The 20824-nt window shown below is 46.0% G+C and overlaps 2 protein-coding genes across 11 annotated transcripts in view; one reads left to right on the top strand and one right to left on the bottom strand.

Annotated features, from left to right (window-relative positions):
• Positions 1-2534, bottom strand: part of ZCRB1 (zinc finger CCHC-type and RNA binding motif containing 1) — a 211793-nt gene extending 209259 nt beyond the window's left edge. The window contains exon 1 of one of the 4 annotated variants that reach the window (XM_085653067.1): positions 2184-2534. The gene's annotated coding sequence lies outside the window, so the exon portion shown is untranslated. The remainder of the gene's footprint in view (positions 1-2183) is intronic. The other 3 variants (XM_085653068.1, XM_085653070.1, XM_085653066.1) reach the window with 3 other exon arrangements.
• A 56-nt stretch (positions 2535-2590) lies between these two features.
• Positions 2591-20824, top strand: part of PPHLN1 (periphilin 1) — a 578487-nt gene continuing 560253 nt past the window's right edge. For all 7 annotated transcript variants that reach the window (XM_085653062.1, XM_085653061.1, XM_085653060.1 and 4 more), the window contains exon 1: positions 2591-2719. The gene's annotated coding sequence lies outside the window, so the exon portion shown is untranslated. The remainder of the gene's footprint in view (positions 2720-20824) is intronic.

The raw sequence follows: 20824 nt of genomic DNA, 5'->3' as shown, positions 1-20824 counted from the left end.
TGCAAGAGAGGCATTGGGGATCCGATGGGCCTGTCAACATTTCGATATCTACTGGTGCGGCCACAAGTTCAAAGTGATCACAGACCACAAACCACTTGTGCCTTTGTTCAGAGGCACGGCAAGAAGTGGGCCGCCAAGGATCGAATGGTGGGCGGTGCAGATTCAACAATACGACTTTGAGGTCGTGTATCGGCAGGGGGTGAACAGCCCAGCAGATTATTTGTCGAGGCATCCCCTGCCCAGCGGCACAGACGTTCCCCAGGAAGTAGACAGGGGGAATCGAGTCATTCATTAAACAGCTTGTGGAGGCTGCCTAAGAGCCCTGACTGTGGCAGAAATCGCAGCTGCGACCAGCGAGGGTGCATGCCTTTCGGCAGTAAAAGAGACACTGCACAGCCATCAGTGGAAAACGTTCCTGATGGGGGTTGGAGGGATGACTGATGAGGAGCGTGATGCCCGACAGGGAGTCTGGAAGTGCCGAGAGGAATTGAGCGAAAGCTGGGAAAGAGAGATCTTACAAGGCACCAGAATAGTGATACCGTCCAAACTGTGGCAGAGAACGGTGGACATCCCCACCAAGGACACCAGGGAATAGAGAAGACCAAAGCACGCCTCAGATCAAAAGTGTGATTTCCGGGAATTGATCGAATGGTCGAGGAGAAAGTAGAAAGTTGCCATGCCTGCCTGATTACTGGAGCGGTCCTGCCAGTTTTACCGGTGCTCACAGAAGAACCCAGCACCACACCCTGGACTCGTTTGAGTATGGACTTTGGGAGTTTTCCGGACGGGAGACACACAGTAGTCCTGGTGGAGGTAGTGGGCTCAACTTCTTTCGATACTCAAACCTGTTCTGGAAAAGACCTTCGTCATGTTAGGAGTGGCTGAGGAAGTACATACCGATAATGGACCCCCATTTCAGAGCCAAGACTTTCGGGAGTACATGGTCCAATACAGCATACGTCAGCCGAAAATATCACCTCAATGGCCCCAAGGCAACGGTGACGTGGAAAGATTCATGAGGACCATCAATAAAGCCCTCAGAATCGAAGTCGACCAGAAGAAAAGACCTGGAGGAGTGCCTACACAGGTTCTTGAGAGCCTATCATCAGACCCCTCACAGTACAACGAGTTGTGGTCCAAGTGAACTGTTGATGCAGAGAGCAGTCCGAGACGTGGTACCGGCGAGCCAGAAGTGGACGCCCAAAGTGCTGGATAACGCGAGATCAAGGAAAATGACAGAGTAACAATGACCAGGCTAGCAAAAGTAGAGAGCCAATGACAATGCCATCAGAAGAGGGGATCTCGTCGTAGTAAAAGAAAGACACCTGGGGTGGAAGTTTCGGACACCTTCTGAAAAGGAACCATGTGAGGTAGTCCAGGTACAGGGATCTATGGTCACAGCAAGAAAAGGAGGGCGCCACATTGCAAGGAACCTGTTGTGGTTCAAGAGAGTGAGGTCACCCATAAGCGAACATGCTGTAGCCGAGGAACCGCAAAATATCTTAGACACGCCCCGGATGGAACAGGATGCGGGGGTGTGTGAGGGGGGGGGGGGGGGACGACCGAGAGGAGGACAGCGACATAGCTTCGCGTTGAGTTGGAAGCCCCCAAGTCGAAGAAATCATCATCCACAAGAGAGGGGGACCGTACCACTTGAGACAATCCCAGGCCCAGTCAGAGACTGAAGGACTTTGCATGTTAAAAAGCCCGAGTGGACTTCAGTGACATTCCAGTCCAGTGAGAACATTTATTATGTTAGTTTGTTTTGTTGACTTTATAGTTTCAAGTTTGTTGTTTGAACAAATGTTGGTGGGATGGGATGTAGTGAGCCACTCGGCTCCTACCCAACAATGTATCCACCGCAAAATAAAAGGTGATGTCAGAGCTCGTGGCTAACTACACGGACCCTGTAACTGAATGGTGGTGTTTTCCCCCAGAGTGCCCCTATAGTGTAAGCCCCCCACACACCAGCGTCTAGGTTATCCCCTCATAGACCCCTAAAGTTACAGGCTTTTTGTGCATATCCTCTGAAAGCGGAATAAAGTGATTGCGACAGCCATACCTTTGAATCAGGACACGCCCAGAGCAGATGAAAAGAACAGAACAAAATCCACAAAATTTGATCTTTTTCTGTCTCTCGCTGTTAAGCTCACTCAACTTTCGTTTTTCACGGGTCGCGTTACCTGTTTTCCAGCTCCTAGATGTGCACGTTTTCCTGTGAGTAGTGTCCGGCGTTTGCAGTCTCTTGTTATTTTACAAATGCTAATCTTGAACACGAAGAGCACTACGATGTTTCCTACTACAACCAGCCGAAAAAGGGTCAGGCAAACTTCTCAATTAATATGACCCGGAAACACTCTAGAAAAAAGCGCTTGTTGGTCGATAATACGATTGTCCGATCTCGTGATGTAATTCGTACTTCTACGCATGCTCGTTCTTTCCTTTTCTATATGTTAAATTTTAGCACAAATTGTCTCCGTGATCCAGAATGCCTTCCTCAACGTGACACAGAATGTGTTCTCTATAACGCATGTGCAGAAAAGGGACACTAGTCGCCATAGGGACTGTTTGTTTCAAGTCATAATAACGCGCTGCTTCTGTATTGGATGCGGGGCGGGGTCAGAATAAACACTTCCGGATCTAATCCTGTATGTGGCTTCCGCAGGTTTAGCTGGATCTGTAGAATGTCCAGCTTCCTTAATTTGCCCTCCAAGACAAGGTAAGACTGTATTTTATAGCTGGATTCAGCGGTCTCATATCGGAAAGACAACCGACAGCACCGTAGGCAGATCTACTGCCCTCTCTTCCTCAAGATTAGGGTTGCGCCCTGAGAAGGCTGCTGTTATCCATTCCAAACTCTATCACACTGTACACTGTGCTGTTCCCAACTTAGTTTCCAAAAATACCTCGCAGATCCCCCGTGCTGGTGCGTAGCCTAATAATTAAATACACACTTAACTACTTATTCTAGCTCTAAAATGTCCTTTACGTGAGTACAGAAACATCACATCTCCTTGAAACAAAATGAACTAACTGGTGACACCTCTTCTGACAACTATTAACTACAACATAAGGTTAATTATTCTGATGGTATCTAGACGACTCCGTCATGCTAATTAAGAGGATTCCGTTACCCCACAGCTGCTGCTGTATTTTTTTGTGGGTAAGGTTGAGATTGTATTATAAGTGTCATCAGGATGTATCTTTTTTGTTGCCAAATAAGCTTTCACAACCTGAATTTTCCCCCCGTCTTCATTTCTTCCAATATTTCACACACATCTTCCATAACTTCTTTCTCATTCTCAAGATTCAGACGTTCTTGCTTTTACACCTTTTTCCTGGTTCACATTCTCCGCTTCACACTGGCAAATAGACAACTAGCTCATGTCCCAGTAGAGAGTGGTATTTATAGGTTATTTGATGTGTACCTTTTAAATGGTGAAAAGAATGTAGGGTTTTCTGTAATCTAGAATGTTTATGGTGCTTCTTTTCATTCTGTACCTGCTTCTCAACTTGATCAGTCATGGGTTTCTCGTATGGAAATAAAGCTTTCTACCTTCAACCATATTACTTGAAGTGTCGACTTAATCTTTCTACAAAAGGACTTCTTACATTTATTGGCGACGATTTTACTGAAGACCACCGACCTATTGGATTTTATGGCATTTGTCGCGATCTTTCAAGCGATCTACTAAGGATTAATTTCCGCACTTTGAATGTTACTTTGTTCTTTGTCTCAAGATACCATTCCTTCAAGGCGTTCCGATCGTCTTTTTTATTAATTTCAAATCAGTTGGATTTGCTGCAAATAACTTCATCTGCCAATTTTATCTGTTGCACATGATACTGAAAATATTCTCCAAACCTATGAGGATTCTGCTTTAGCTAACTTATTCTCCAAATACTCTAGTGTGTTTTCTGACGAAGTAGGTTTGGTTAAAGGTTTCCAACACACAATTAAACTTAAAAATAATGCTATCCCAATGGTTCAAAAATGTAGAACCGTCCCTTTGTCTGCCAGAGAGGATTTGAGGAAAATGCTTAATGATTTATGTTTACAAGACATTTTAACATCTGTAGAGTCCTCTGAATGGGTTGCCGTGGTCGCTCGCAAAAGTTCTGGTGAGATTCGTTTATGTGCGGATTTAAGAGTTCTTAACCGCAATATTGTGGTGGACTGCCATCTCCTACCCAGAATTCAAGAAATGTTAGCTAATCTTGGTGGTAGCAGGTATTTCACCAAAATTGACTTAAGATGAGCGTATCATCAGATTTCCCACTATAAAGAGTCTCCGGCGTTAACCACATTTGTTACTCCTTTCGGAGTCTATATGTACAAACGCATGCCTTTCGGATTAGCATCCGCTGCTAGTGTTTTTCAACGATTAATGGAAATTTGTTTACACATAAAAATGGGATCCAAGCTTTCCAGGACGATATCTTAATTCATTCAGCTACGTTAGAATCACATTATACCCTACTGGATAAAGTTTTACAAAAACTAGAGGCTGTCGGTATGACTGTTAATAAGAACAAATGCAAGTTTGCTACTCGGGATTTTGACTATTTAGGGTACAATATTTCTGTTAATGGCATAAAACCTAAGTTATCGTTAGTTATTGCTATCAAGGATGCTCCCAGACCTCAGGATAAAGATTCTTTAAGAGCATTTTTAGGGCTTCGCGAATACTATGCTCGTTTTGTACAGAGTTATGCTATTATTGTGCAACCTCTCAGAGATTTGTTAAAAAAAATGGCAAATACATTTGGTGTGAGGAAACTCAACAGTCATTTGATTCCGTTAAAAAATAAATTTTGGAAGCACCCGCTATTAGAGCTTTGACTCATGGTCAAACCAGTATCGTGACCATAGATGCCAGCTCTAAAGAATTAGGTGCTGTATTAAGTCAGATAATTGATGGTAAAGAGTATACTGTAGCATTCGCCTCCAGAACATTAAGTAGCGCAGAAGCTAATTATAGCACAATAGAGAGGGAGGCTTTGGCGTGCTCTTGGGCCGTGGAAAAATGTAAGATGTATATTTGGGGTTCAAGATTCCAACTTTTTACGGATCACAAACCTTTAATGTACATGCTTGGTGACAGTAGCTCTAATAAAGCTTCCTCTAGATTGATCAGACTGCTGGCTGGACTACAAGAATTTAACTTTGAGATTAAATACATTCCTGGGGGTAAAAACGTCAGGGCAGACTGTTTGTCACTTATTCCTTTGGAAAGTGGAGAAATGGATGATCCAATTAAGGACAGTGATTGTGATGTTGTCTTCACCATTAATGATTTGACACAAATTTGTAAGTTATCTGAGGACGAATGGATTAAATGTGATAGAAAAGATCTTTGTCTTGAAAGGGTGAAGAGATTTTTAGTCCATGGTTGGCCTTGTGATAGAAGCTTGTCTATGCAAGACAAATGTTTTTCGCAAATTTCTGCAGAATTATCTATTGTAAATTATGTTTTAGTTCGGGAAGACAAAGTTGTACCACCTGAGGGTCTGAGAAGTAAAATCATTTCTCTTGTCCATGAAGGTCATATAGGGATTTCTAGTACAGTTCGCAAAATTAAGGAGGCGTACTGGTGGCCAGGTATTGATGGTCAAATTAAGTCTTTCGTGGATAAATGTCCTGAATGTTTATGTTCTGATAAACATTGGCGCACATCTACCACTCCTTTGTGTCCAGTTGAATGCCCAAAAGGTCCTTGGCAGAAATTAGGATTGGATTTTTCTGGACCATTTAACCTGCTTGGAAGTGATAGTAAGTTTTTGATTGAAATCATTGATTACTTTTCAAAGTGGCTGTATTTTTCTTTTGTGAGAAATTCCGATTAGAAATCAGTCACCTCGTTTTTACAACGTCTATTTTTGATAGAAGGTCTCCCTGCTGAAATTGTGACTGATAATGGCACTCGTTTTAGATCTAATGAATTTAAAAGTTTCATGGGTGACGTTTCTGTTAAGCATATTTTAGTACCTTTGTATAGTCCTGCTTCAAATGGTCTTGTGGAGAGAGCAAACAAGATGTTGAAAGAAGGGGTGCAAACCGCTATGGCGAACAGTCTGGATGTGTTCAAGTATGTAAGTGAAAAAGTTTGGAGTTACAACACAACACCCCATTCGACCACTGATGTTTCTCCTTATGTGTTATTGAGGGGTAGGAAACCCATTTCTCTACTTAGTCCATCGTGGTTGAAGGATAAATTAGGAAATACTAACTCTCACAAATTTGATTTGCATAATGTCAGAGAACATGTGAAAGAAAAGCAAAGATTGTATAAAGAGAATTATGACACTAGAAAGCATGTTAAAGTAACTTCTTTGGCGCCAGGTGATTGGGTTCTTATCAAGAATCCCATTAAGGTTTGCAAAGGACAATCTAGATTTTCAGAACCTGCCAGAATTGTGAAAAGTTCAAAAATGGCTGTTATGTTTCAGAATCGTGGATGGTGGAATCGTAATGCTGTAATAAAACTTGCAGTGGAACAAGCAAAGATTATCTGTAAAAGAGTCAAATCTCAAACTGATTCCTATTGGTTTGATCTTGGTGATCTCACTCATAAGCATAACAATCCTGATGATATAACTCGTTCTTCTCATTCTTCAGAGAATAGGGGGGAAGGTGATGCTGATAATACTTCTGTTCCCAGATGTGGGGATGAAAATGATATTCCAGATAATCGTAGGTACCCCTGACTAATCACAACGCTGTAATGCAGCGTTGTGATTGGTTTTGAGCATCCTGGTTGGACGCTCTACCAGGGAATAGGAGCCTGGGCATGTTCTCCATACAGGCTGTAATGCAGCCTGCATGGAGAACAGGGAAAGTGCGCATGACTGGTTTGGGCAGCCCAGAGGGCTGACCAAACAGTCATTGCTCACTTAGGAGTGGGCAAACCACTCCTCCCCTGCTCCCAGAGCAGCTCTGCCCACACACCTGCCTGCAAAGCAGCACAAACATAAAATGATAATAACTGAAATTTATTATCATTTTATATTTTCACTTCTCACACTGCTTGAGATCAATGGGGCCACGCTCCTCCGCCATAGCGGAGGGAATGGGGGCCTGGGCATGTTCTCCATACAGGCTGTAATGCAGCCTGCATGGAGAACTGGGAAAGTGCGCATGACTGGTTTGGGCACCCCAGAAGGCCGACCAAACAATCATTGCACACTTAGGAGTGGGGAAACCACTCCTCCCCTGCCCTGCTCCAAGAGCAAGCAGCCCCACCTGCAAAGCAGCACAAACATAACATGATAACTGAAAGTTATTATCATTTTATGTTTACTCTTCTCGCACTGCTTGAAAGCAGTAGGGCGATGCTTCTCTGCCATAGCGGAGGAGCAACCAATGTATTTTGTCACAGAATTAATAGCCTACGAAGAGCAAGCGGGAGCCATAGATCTTACTGCCAACCAGTGAGTCAGTCCGAGGCTGCCAACCAGTGAGTCAGTCCGGTGAGGAATGCCTCACAGAACACATCAAGCACTATAGTAGTAGCACACCGTGGTGCTCAATTAGAAGTATACAACAGATAAGTAACATTATTAACATCATTTAAATTCTTGTAAGACATCCATGTTACATTTAACAGAATAAATGCCCATTAGTGTAAAAGCACACAATACAACACAGGGGAATGCGACATTCTGCACTTGGGACTGAACATGTAACACTTCACCTTTGGAAATGGAATAAACGTGTACCTCACAATTTATGCCTGGAGTCTCTTTCTTGGTGGATTTCCGTGTACACAGTGCTCCACTTTACACTGGCGACAAGCGGGTAATTGTGGATGCTTTACGCCCACTGTGTGCATTGCTGTCCGGCTGTCTTACGTTACCGAGGATCAGAAGAGAAAGTTCACGGCTTCTTGTTTATCAGATTTTGTCTGGGGATTGGCTCCCATAATGAGGGCATCATTTGGCACGCCCTCTTCTTGGCTATCAGATTTCGTCTGGAGATTGGCTCTCATAACGAGGACACCTATTGGCACACTCTGCGCACATCGGCTGAATTGCATATTGGTCGTTTTTGATTCACGCTTACGCTATTGGCCCTGCAATGCTTTGGGCATTTCCTCAGTCACACGTACATTGTAAGTTGCTTGTTGTGCTATTGGTCCAGCAGTTCTTGGTGGAAATTGATCTCTTTGGTGGCGCACACATTGGCAACGGGTGTGGAATGTGCTTGAAGGTGCATTGGTTGAGTGGTTTTCGTCTACTACTTTGTTAGCGGTAACATAGTAAATTCCGGCATATCCTCACATGCGTTCATTTTATGCTGACTGCTGTACTTAGCCTGTTATTTGAAGAGTGCTGAAATATTTATTTATTTGTTGCATTGTGCATTATTGTCCTTGTATGTTTTTTATCATCACTTCTGCTGTGTTATGGCATGAATTGTACCTCTGCCTTCCTTTCTTGCTGTGTGAGGAGAACCACCTATAGATTGGGAAACATGGGAGGATATGTTTCTAGCGTACGTTTAAGTATTGGAAGGAGATGATTGTGGGACAGAAAGGAAGCTTGCTCTGTTAAAACATTGTTTGGGGGTGTATGGCCTTAACCCCTTCACTCCTAGGCCTCCCCCCCCCCCCCTGTGCTAAGCCTTTTTTTTTTTTGTTCATATGTTTATTGGCATTTTGTAAAACAGACACATTGAGGGTCACAACAATTATAGCAGTAATTTCATAGAGTGGAACACAGAGTATCAACCTGTAGCCAAGTGGAGGGCGCGGATATGAGTCCTGCTGTACCCATCTGCTGAAGTGGAATCTATAGTGAGCCGTACAGTTTCATTAAAAAAAGTCTCGGGTATCGCCTGGCAAAGTCCCCAACTTAGCTGTCCAAGAACCAATGAGTTGTGACCGGTTTGCAGTCGGGCCGTCCAACCGGGAAGGTCCGGTTAAGAGGAATCGTAATGTAACCTGTTGAACCTAAAACTAAAGAAAATCCCACTTCAAATCCCAACCCTCCCTCTAAGAAAACAAGTGGACGGTGGTGACGTTGCGGTAGAACAGTGTATGTTCGGCGGGGCATAAGTGGAGTATCGCAAAAAATGGAATAGGTGCATGTCTCTGATCGATGGGGGGCAGACCGCTAAAGGCAGGCCCTTCGTAAGAAAGGCTACTAGGGGACCCCATTTATATTCGAAGGTTTTGTAATCGTCGCGGAATATGTCCGCCATCCTTTCCAAGGAAAGGAGTTTCCATAGCCGTGAATGCCATAAAGAGAGGGAAGGAGCTGTGTTCTTCTTCCAGGCTACTGAGATTATCTTCGCCGCACCTATGCAGGTCCACATTATGGCTTTATCCGCCTTCGTCTGGTGTTCTAGGGCGGAATCTCGGAGGCCTAGGAGGATTCCCTCCATAGTGGTCGGTATAGGGTACCCCAAGATAGTTTTAATTTGGGCCAGAATTTCCTCCCAAAAGGGGCGAATGGTGGGGCAATCCCACCATATATGTTGAAAACCCCCAGTGCCCACACCCCCTCCAACAGCGGTCAGTCATTTTTGGGAAGATGCGTTTAAGTTTGGAGGGCACTAAATACCAATCCATGAGGGTTTTTAAGTGTGCTTCCCTAAGTTCCAGGGAGTGATTGAACTTTGAGATATTGGACCAAAGTGCTGTCCGTTCTCTCTCCTGGATATAACGTTGCAGTGTCCCCTCCCACATAGACAAGTAGCGGGGTCGGACTGAATGTGTGGTGGAGAGCAAATGGTTATAGAGAAAAGAGATCACCCCCCTCATAGAGCCCACCATCCTAACATACTTCTTAAAGCCCGTTTTCTCCCTTGTGGCCTGTTCGTGTACATGTGGAGTGAGTGCCCAGTGTCTCAACTGAAGGTAGTGAAAGTTTTCCTCTGGTGGTAGGTGGAAGTCTCCACGGCAATTCTCAAAGCTGAGGATGTCATGGTTGTGGAACAGGTGGTCAAGCATGAGACAACCCCCCCCTCTCCAGGCGTCGAAGGGGCCCCCATGGAGAGCTGGCGGAAAGGCTGGGTTAAAGTGGATCAGGGTGTAAGGGGAAGGGAACATGGTCCATCCCTCGCCCCCAGAAACAGAATCCCAAACTTTCAAAATGGTGCGAGTGGGGGTGCTGATGTAGGCATTTGCGTGTTGGTTAGACTTGGACTTCCAAATCAAATCCCAGATTGTCCTCCCTGCCACCCCCCTATCCATATGTAGCCAATGTTTTCCTGACTTCTTTTTAAACCATTCTGTCACAAAACGCAGTTGACCGGCTTTGTAGTAAAACCCAATATCTGGTAGTCCCACTCTTCTTTGAGCTCTTGGGCGTCGCAGGATGGTAAAGGATGAGCGGACCCGCCTACGTTGCCAGATGCAACTGTGTAAATAATGATTTAATTTTAGGGAGAAATGAGGCGTCAAGAGCGATAGGTAGGGCTTGAAATAATAATCTAGGCAGTAGTGTCATTTTAATAGCATGGATGCGGCCGAGCCAGGAAATGAAGAGGGGCTTCCATCGTTGGAGGTCTTTCTCAATTTGACGGAGGGACGGTGGGAAGTTGGCTTTATACAGCCCCTCAACCCGCAGTGTCAACTGGATTCCCAGATATTGGTGAGAGCGGCTAGTCCACTTCAGGGGGGACTGAGACTGGAGTGTCTATGCTTCATCGTTCGACAGAGTTAGATTAAGGACATATGATTTGTCTAAATTAGCTTTAAAGCCAGAAACCACCTCGAATCTGGCAACTTCAAGTTCCAAGGCTGGGAGGTATCGAGACGGCTCCGCGAGAGTGAGACGAACATCGTCCGCAAAAAGTGACATTTTATGGGCTCCTCCTCCAAAGGGGATCCCTTGTATCTCCAAATTGTTTCTAATGGACATTGCAAAGAGCTCAGTGCTGAGCGCAAAGAGCAGAGGTGACAGGGGGCACCCCTGCCGTGTGCCCCTCGTAAGAGAGAAGGGGGCTGATGTCACTCCATTAACCTGCACTCTGTAGCAAGGTTTCGCATAGTTGGCCTGAATCATGCGAATGAATTTATCGGCAAAGCCGAAAGCTTTCAGGGTGCGAAAAAGAAATGCCCAGTCCACTCGATCAAATGCCTTCTCAGCATCGAGACCCACCAGGACCGCCGGTATTTCCCGTTTGGTGGCTTTTCCAATGAGATTGATTGTGCGCCTGATGTTGTCATGTATTTGTCGGCCTTGTATAAAGCCGGATTGATCGGGGTGGATCAGATCAGGCATTAGGTCTTGTATCCGGTTCGCAAGGATAGTAGAGTAGAGTTTAGCATCTAGGTTCAGAAGTGCCATAGGGCGGTAAGAGGAACATAGTTGTGTGTTCTTCCAAGGCTTAGGAATCACCGTAATGACCGCCTCGGTCATCGATGGGGTCACCTCGCCCAACTCTGCCACCTGGTTAAATAGGCGTGTGAGATGGAGAATGAGGTCAGGGGCAAAGGTTTTGTAAAAGTGGGCAGTGAGTCCGTCGGGTCCTGGGGCTTTATGGAGCTTAAGGGCTGTAATCGAGTCTCCTACTTCTTCTATGGTTATCTGGGCCGTGAGTTGGTCATTCATGGTTTGGGATATACGTGGGAACCGCAGAGCCCGAAGGTAGTTATCTTGTAGAAGTGAATCTTTGGGGTTCGCGGTATACAATGATTCATAGAAGGAGCGGAAGAGGTTAGCATTGTCCCAGTGGATTTACTCACCATTCCCGTCACGGAGGCCTCCAATGTATTCCCTCTCGCGCTTCTCCCGAAGTTGACGTGCGATATGTCGGCCAATTTTATTCCCCTGCGTAAAGGCGGTATGGCGGAGTTTTAAAAGGGTATATTCCACCCTATTGTTATAAATTGCTTTTAATATGCAGCAGAGAGCCGTTAGGGGCCGCAGAGTAACCCTAGAGGGATTGTTTTCTGCCTGTTCTAACTCCATATCCAGTCTTTCCCGTTCCTGCGCCCGTTGTTTATTTAGGGTGGAGTTGAGCTCAATACATTTCCCCCTTATGACCGCTTTGAAGGCATCCCAATTGTTGCTAGGGGGAGGTGTGTTCAAGCCTATTGGTGTAAAAAAAATCTGTGATCGCGTCCCGTAACTCAGTTCGGAGTATTCTGTCACGCGTTAGAAAAACTGGGAAGTACCATTTAGGGTTTGTATTGGAAGCTGAGCACCAGTTTAGACAGATCGCTATCGGGCAGTGGTTGGAAAGGGAGAGGGGAAAGATCTTAGCTGCCTGTAGCGTGCCCAGAAGCCTTTGACTCACAAATATATAGTCAAGACGGTAGTACGTGTGGTGCACATGAGAGTAGAACGTGTAATCTCTAGTCTGTGGGTGCTGGTTTCTCCATGTGTCGTAAAGGCCTAAGTCAAGCATTCTTTGCTTTAGATCGGCGGGGAAGGAGCTAGTGTCAGCCCTATGTGGGTGAGTGCTATCTAGATCGGGTTGCCACGTGAGGTTGAAGTTTCCCATCTAGATTATAGGACCTTCCGCAAAATGATCTATTTTATCCAGTAGGAGATGGAAAAAATGTGTTTGGGTTGTGTTAGGTGCATATGTAGCTACAAAAGTACACAGTGTGCCCTGTAGGGTTCCCTTAACCAAGAGCATTCTACCCTCTTTATCGGATTGAAGGTCAAGAGGTTGAAATTTCGTGGATGAGCGAAGGAGAAGTGCTACCCCTCGGTGTTTGGTGAAAGAGGACGACCTATAAATAAGGGGATTTATGTTTATGATGTTTGAGCCTTATTTTGTCAGCCCTCTGAAGATGTGTCTCTTGGAGTGCCACTATATCTAAATGATGGTCCGTGATATATTTCCATACTTTCTGCCTTTTCTGCGGGGAATTAAGGACCCTGACGTTCCATGATGCTATTTTGATAACCATCTTGTCAAAAGGAATTCACTTCCTCCGCCCTTACCCGCCCATCCGTACCCCCCTCCCTTGTATATTGAATCTATAACATTCCCACTGTAGGCCAATGTAGACTTGCAACTGCCCCAGCCGTCTCTCAAGCAATAAATGTGCCACGTCACCACCTGTATCCCCTCCACCCCAAAAAAAAAAGACCAAAATAAACAGTCTCCAATAATACCAACTGGAACTCATGGTGTGAAGAAAATGATGTCCCACTGTGGGTGAGGACACCCACATCGTGTGGTTGGCGGATGGCATGACCCGTAGTCCCATCCGCGCACTTCTCGGGGCGCTGTCCTGCAGAACAGAACATTAACAGTGCTTAAAGTACAGCTCGGAAGGAGATCAAGCGATTCAGCAGGGAGATTTCTGAGGTTCCAACGGTGGAATAAGTTCCTGGAAGCAATCAGAGGAGTCTCTCAGATAAATGACTAAGTCCTATAGGTCCCATCCATGCAAAGGAACGGGAGAGTGGGTACTAGCCTCATTTGTGATTCCCTCGAGAGGTTGTGGCCCACCCCGCCAAAGAGGAAGCTCCAAGTCTGGTGCCCCATGAACTGTCCGCCGTAGGGTCCGGTTCAGAGGCGGGGAGGCCCAGAAGGTGCAGGCCATCTTTCAGCTCGGTGATGTGGCGCTGCTTGTTTTGCCATTCGAAGCTAAGGCTGAAGGGATGAGTCCATCGATATCGAACATTGTCGTCTCTGAGTTTAGATGTAAGGGGTCGGAACTGCTGCTTCCGCAGTAACGTCGCAGGCGCCACATCTTGAAAAATGCTGCATTCTTGCCCCTGGAAGGAGATGGAGACCTTTTTCCTGGTGGCTGCAAGGGCTGCTTCTTTAACCTTGTAAGAATGGAATTTCGCCAAAATATCCCTCGTGCGCTTTCGATCTCCCGTCTGTGGGCCACCCACCCTGTGAGCTCTTTCAAGTTTGACTTGTAGGACCCGTGGGCTAACGTCTTCTACAAAGAGGCCTAAGAGAAAGGCTTCTAGGCCGGGCTCTTCTGCCCCCTCGTCCAGATAGCAAATTCGTAGGTTGTCCCTACGTGCCCTGTTTTCAAGGTCCTCTGTTTTCATTTGGTGGAGGTGTAGTTGTTCCTGGAGAGCGTGGATCGTATCCTGCATTTTATCAGCGCAGCGTGCCGATATCTTTAGTCTGTTCCTCCAGCTCCACAACCCTAACTCCCACAGAGTCCACATCGCGCTGGAGGGAAGCCATGCGGTCATTTAGGTCCTGTTTCAGTTGGTCAATAGAGCCTTGAATGGCCTGGCTCAGTTCCTTTCGGAGCTCCGCTTTAAAGTCTCTTAGTGAGGCCAGAAGGTCTTCTCTAGTAAGGGACATGGTGGCGGTGTTGTCTTCACTGCCTGTGGGTGGGGACTTGTCTGCAGGAGTGAAGAAACGGGTGACCCCAGTCGCTGCTCTATTGACGGGTTTCTTGGGCGGCATAGAGGCAGACCTTCCGGGCTCTCCACCCACCCACATCCCAGCTCCTCGTTGGCGGCACGCTGTAAGTCTCCACCAACTAATTTAGAGCCAACGCAGCCTGTCCCAGTGTGTACGCCTTTCCAGTAGTTCCTTCGGGTCGCCAGGGATCACAGCTTTAGGACCTCTTGCTGAGGTGTGATCTGCAGTGGTCCACAATACCCCGTCCAAGGCCTCGAGCACTGCACGTGTGTGTCATGTGGTACTATTTCACATACCACTGTGCATCTCTCACACCTGGTCCTCTTTAGACAGTCAGCACATCAATTCCCAGTCGGGTGTCCATCTTTGGCCTGGTGTTGTGCGGGGAACTCCCGGGGGGGGCCACCCTGACTGGGGATTTGTGAAGGCCTTTGTTGTGACCTCGAAGAGGGAGCTCTGTAGTCTCCGAAGTGAGCGGGGGGCCAACGACTGGCAACACAGTGCAGCAGGTGGGGCCGGTAAGTAGTACCCCCCCACGTGATTTTCAAGGGTTACTCAAAAGGGGGTCTGTCTGGGCAAACGGCTGCCATCTTATTGTCGGGCATCGGCGCTCTCGCGTTCTCCCGCCGGGGCCGATTTCTGTGCCTCAGAGCTGCAAGAGAGAGAAGAGTCTTCTTTGGTGCACGCGCATTGCATAACGTTAGCAGCGCTTGGCCCCTGCACCGTCCTCCTCACTGTGTCAGGTCCGTAGCGGACGACGAGAGGCACCAGGCCCCGTGAGAGGATTTAAAATGACGGCTAGCACGAAGCCTCCAGGAGCGCCGCTGTGATGTGTCAAAGCGGACTCTTTACAATTGTCGGAGCCTCACAGCAGGATTCCTCAGGCGCCCAGGGTGTTGCGGACGCCTCTCGTGTTGGTTGTATGGACTGCAGGTACTTGAAGCGGCTAAAGGTGCCCCGAGATATTGGCGCGTACCTGGAGCCGACACTGATCATGTCCGTTCGTCCATCTAGCCTGGCCACGCCTCCCCCCATGCTAAGCCTTTATTGGGCTATTTGGGGTAGTTCACGCTTAGGCCCCTGTAACTGTTTGACCACATAAGGTATCCACACCAAATTTGCGTCCTTTTCTTTCAACATCATGGGGATTTTAAAGGTACCCAGGGTTTGTTGATTTCCCTGGAGGGGACACAGAAATTAGCCATAATACAGCAACATTTCTTTTTTTTTAAATGGGAAAAAGGGCTACAGATGAAAGCGTCTGTTTTTTTCCCTGCAAATGGTATCAACAAAGGGGGTGCTGGAATCACCATCTTCCCAGCTTTCAGGGACAAGCAGACTTTTGTCAGAAAACCAACATTTTTTACCCAGTTTTGGCATTTTACTGGGACATAGCCTATTTTTGCTATTTTTTGTGCTTTCAACCTCCTTCCAGTTAATGGTAAAAATGGATATGAAAGCAATGATGGATCCTGGAAAGCTATACATTTCTGAAAAGTAGACAACATTTAGAATTAAGCAAGGGGTCATTCGTGTAGATCCTTCAAGGTTTTCTTATAGAAACTAACAGTTGAAAGTAGGAAAAATTGAAAATGAGTTAAAAAAAAAAAAACAGCCATTTGTGCCAACGTTTTCACCTATAACTTCTACTTAGTAGGGCAGATGTTTGAAAGCAATATACCATTACATCCGCTGGACCCTTCTGTTGGTGGGCATATATAGGACTTGTAGGTTCACCAAGAACCCGAGAAACCCAGAGCCAATAACTGAGCAGCGACTTGCAATGGTTTTTTATTGTGTGTAGCAATTCTATTGGGAAAATATAAACTGGAAAAAATCGGTATGAAAGACACCTATGTAGTTCTGAAATGGGAACAAAATATAGAGTTTAAAAACAGTAGCTATTTGCACATCTACGAAATTGTGGGTGCCCATACTAGCACGTGAATTATAGGTCATTTTTTCAAAGGGACTTCTTTTTTACACATTGTCTTACATTTGGAAGGCAGAAATTCATTGAAAGTAATAACAGTTGCTGTACAATTCTGTGTTCCCCTAAGTGTCCCAATAAAAATGGTACCTCACTTGTGTTTGTAGGTGTAGAGCCCGCAACAGGAAACGGCCCAAAACGCAACGTGGACACACCACATTTTTACAGTCAAAACTGACTCTTTATTTGCAAAGTGCCTAGCTGTAGATTTTGAACCCTAGCTCTGCCGGCACCTAGCAAACCTATACATTTTTTTAAAAACTAGGCACCCTGGGGGAACAAAACCACATTTTCTTACATTTCTGTGGTGGAAAGTTCTGGAATCTGCCTGGATCCACAAAATTCTACCCACCCCACATTCCCCAAATTCTTCCGAGAACAGTGGCACCTCACTTGTGTGGGTAGGGCTAGTGCCCGCGACAGGAAACGGCTCAAAACGCAACGTGGACAAACCACATTTTCACAGTGAAAACTGACCCTTTTTTGCAAAGTGACTAGCTGTAGATTTTGAACCCTAGCTCTACCGGTACCTAGGGAAACCTAGCAAACCTATACATGTTTGAAAACTAGATACCCAGGGGAATCCAGGATGTGGTGACTTGTCTGGCTCTCATCAGATTCTGTTACCCAGAATCCCTTGCAAACCTCAAACTATGTTGAAAAAAAAGAAAATCCGCACATTTCTGTGATGGAATGTCTGGAATCTGCATGGATCCACAAATTTCCTACCACTCAGCGTTCCCCCAGGACTTCTGATTATAATGGCACCTCACTCGCGTGGGTGGGTCAAGTACCCGTGACAGGCAAGGGCCCAAAACGTATTGAGGAGACATCAAAATTACCCATCACAAAACAACCTGGTTTTGCAAGGGGGGGTCACCTGGGTTTTTGTCCCTGGGCTCGGCCACCATCTTGGGAAACCTACCAAACCCACACATGTCTGAAAACTAGACACCTGGGGGAGTCCAGCGAGATATGGCTTGCGTGGATCCCCCAATGTTTTCCTACCCAGAACCCCCACCTGCAAACCTCCTATTTAGCTGAAAAAAATCACATTTTTCTCACATTTCTATGTGGGAAAGTTCTGGAATCTGCATGGATCCACAAATTTCCTACCTCCCAGCGTTCTCCCAGGTCTCCCGATTAAAAATGGTACCTCACTCGCGTGGGTTGGTCAATTGCCCAAAACGTATTGAGGAGACATCAAAATTACCTATCACAAAACAACCTGGTGTTGAAAGGGGCTCACCTGGGTTTTTGGCCCCGGGCTCGGCGGCCATCTTGGGAAACTACTAAACCCACACATTTCTGAAAACTAAACACCCGGGGGAGTCCAGCGAGGTATGGGTTGCGTGGATCCCCCAACGTGTTCCTACCCAGAATACCTGCAAACGTCAAATTTAGCTGAAAAAAAACAATTATTCCACATATTTTTGTGTGGAATCACAGTGCCGGCACAAATGTCCTACCCCACAGCGTTCCACTCAGTTTTTCGAGTAAAATAATACCTCACTTGTGTGGGTGTCCAATGCAGAATTGGCTAAAAACTTATTTTAATAAAAATGTAGTGCTTAGAATTCTTGGTGCTATACCCTTAATGCCTATGTTTTTGGCTGTTCTCAGTCACCGGCCCTTGCCCCACCCACACAAGTGAGGTATCATTTTCTCCTTGTGTTTGCTTTGTTTGTCCTAAGTTGGCAGGGTATGCCCAGACGTGGGTCCCTTGCTCACTTTGTCACTGTATTCAAACTAGCCTCGCTGATGAGGGCTGTTAGCCCGAAACCAGTCCCAGGATGCTTGTTTCCGGTCCAGGGAAGACATGGCTTGGCAGTTCGGGCTGGACTGTTCCCATGAAGCACAGGGTCAAGACTGATTTGCATATAGCTGTGTCGGAACTGGGGTGGCGAAGTGAGCTAAAGAACGATGATGGATTCAACACTATGATCTAGGGGTGAGTGTATGAAAAGTTTCAGCTCTCCGTCCATCATCTCCTTGTGTTTTCTAGGTTTCCTTGGGTGCCAGCTGCGCTAGGACCCAAAATCCACAGGTAGGCACAGTCCGAAAAAAAAGTCTGTGCCTAGTGGGCTTCTGCCGCCATAGGGAGAGGGGAAATCAGGGGCTATTGCCCCAATATGCCCCCAAGGGGGGCAGAAAGACTGTGACTATTTTTTGGGTGGGTGAGGACATTTGGTGCCCATTCTGGGCAGCCCCCACCCCAACGTAAATAAAAAAAGCCAATATAATCGCTGGCGCCTAGTGGGCTCTCTGCCCCCACCAGGGGGCAGATCAAGGGATACTGCCCCCATCTGCCTCCTGGGGGGCGGAGCAGAAAGACTGAGGATATTTTTGGGGGGGGCATTGGCATACCCATTCTGGGTAGCCCTCCCCTGAATTAAATTTATTTTTACCCCTGGTGCCTAGTGGGCTTTCTGCCCCTCTGCAATGGTTTGGGCTCTAGACTGTGTAAGGCTTTAAAAACAATACAGAGAGATTTAAACTGGATCCTCTGTAACACTGGAAGCCAATGAAGCTCACTGAGGGCCGTGGAGGCTGAGGATCGGCCCGGTTTCATAAGTGCCAGTTTGGCTGCAATTGTCTGACTTCTCTGAAGTCTTTCATTCAGTAGAAGGGCATTGCAATAATCCAGCCGGCTCAGGACAACGCTTCTCACTATCTTTGCCCTAGTTGAAATTGGCAGAATTAGGAGGATCTTCCTTAGAAAACCCTTATGAGGGAAAAGCTGATCCCCACTATTTTATTTACCTGAATTTCTAAGCTCAACCTCTCATCAATTAATACTCCCAGATTTCGTACAGCTTCAGAAGGTACCAATGGCTTATCCACTGGGATTGGCCAAAACTTTGCCGGGAGTTTAAGTGGGATTTGCTAGGCTACACAGCATAAGATCTCTGTCTTATCACTGTTAAATTGTAAAGAATTATTTTTAAGCCAACGTGCAGTCTCCTGCATACATGGCTGGAAGTTTTCCAATGACAGTGATTTGTCCCCTTACAGTGACAAGATTAGCGGAGTGTCATCCGTATAGTTCACCAGGCTGACATTATGGGAGTTGATGACCGAAATCAAAGGGCTCATGTAGATATTAAACAATACCGGACTAATCGCCGATCCCTGAGGTACACCATGCTGAATGTTAATTAAGTCTGATTGATATGGGGGTAGTGCTACTGCCTGTTGTCTATTTGACAGATAAGATTGAAACCATTTTAAGGCCAATCCCGTTACCCCAACTTCATTAAGCCTAGCCAGGAGAATTTTATGGTGCACCGTATCGAATGCGGCGGACAGGTCTAATAGAATCAGTATGCCTGACTGACCCTTGTTTGCTCGCATTCGAAGTTCATCTAAGACTGTCACCAGGGCAGTCTCTGTTCCATGTCCCGGCCAGAAGCCAAATTGTACCTCCTCTAGCTTGTTGTTTTCCCCCCCCCCCTCCCTTCCCCCCCCCCCCCAAAAAAAGCGTTTTGCTGACCAGACGTGCTAAGATCTTCATGGGATAGGATAAAAGGGAGATAGGTCTGTAGTTTTTAGGGCACAGGGGGTCCAGAGTAACGTTTTTCAAAAGTGGAGTTACCATCTCTTGTTTCCAACATGTCGGTAGTACCGTGCTGCTCAGTGATTGTCCACAAATCTGTTGGAGCAGCAGGAAAGGCTCTGTACCTAATTCTTTCCAGATCCTGTGTGGTAGGGGATCTATTGGGGAGCCTGAGTAAACACTTAAAGCTAGTCTGTTAAACTCCTCCTCTGAAGGTGTCTCAAAGAAGTCAAGAGTTGCCAATTTACCCCTACCTACCCGTTCCTCCTTCTGAGTTAGTGGTAGTGACCCTACGCTTATCTGCTAAGGTCCTCCCCTTTGTCTGAATCAGCAGCTTTTAGGCCATCAACAATTTTACTAATCTTTTCCTCGAAGATCGCTAGGCCATCGCAGAGGTCGTGTGTAGCGTTAATCCTATTTTTTGTACAATCAGGATTAGCGAGATCCTTCACTATTTTAAATACACGTCTAGTACTGTTACTTTTAGAATAATATCTGCATAGTATTCTGCTTTTACCAAGGAGATTTCTTTCTTGTAGTTACTTCTTGCTTTCTTCAGGGCGATTTTGTCCTCAACTACATATTTGTTTCTCCATTTGCGTTCTGCCTGCTTGCAACCTGTTTTAAATTTTATTCGCTTTTCATCGTACCACGGGGCAGCCAGTCTACATAGTTTCTTGTAGTCTTCCATATGAGCAATCTGGTCTAATGTGTTACCTATATATTCACAGTCGCATGTAGTTTAATCCACCTGTTTACTTCTATCCAAAGGGCTTTGTGCACAAAAGATCGGAGATATCTTTGCTTTTTTCAAAAGTCCTTTTCAATCCCTGCCTTCACGATTATTGTCCTTGGTGGTGGCGATATCATTAATTCTAGGGATGAATACCACAAACTTAATCAAATAATGATCAGACCAGTCTGGTATGGGTAGAATATCCTCCATTCCAATAGCATTTTCCACAGAGCAGATTAA

Source organism: Triturus cristatus, chromosome 4_1 (genome assembly GCF_964204655.1).
Source record: "Triturus cristatus chromosome 4_1, aTriCri1.1, whole genome shotgun sequence".
Lineage (NCBI taxonomy): Eukaryota > Metazoa > Chordata > Amphibia > Caudata > Salamandridae > Triturus > Triturus cristatus.
The sequence above is the reverse complement of the archived record's forward strand: the minus strand, read 5'-3'. Positions and strand labels throughout refer to the sequence as shown.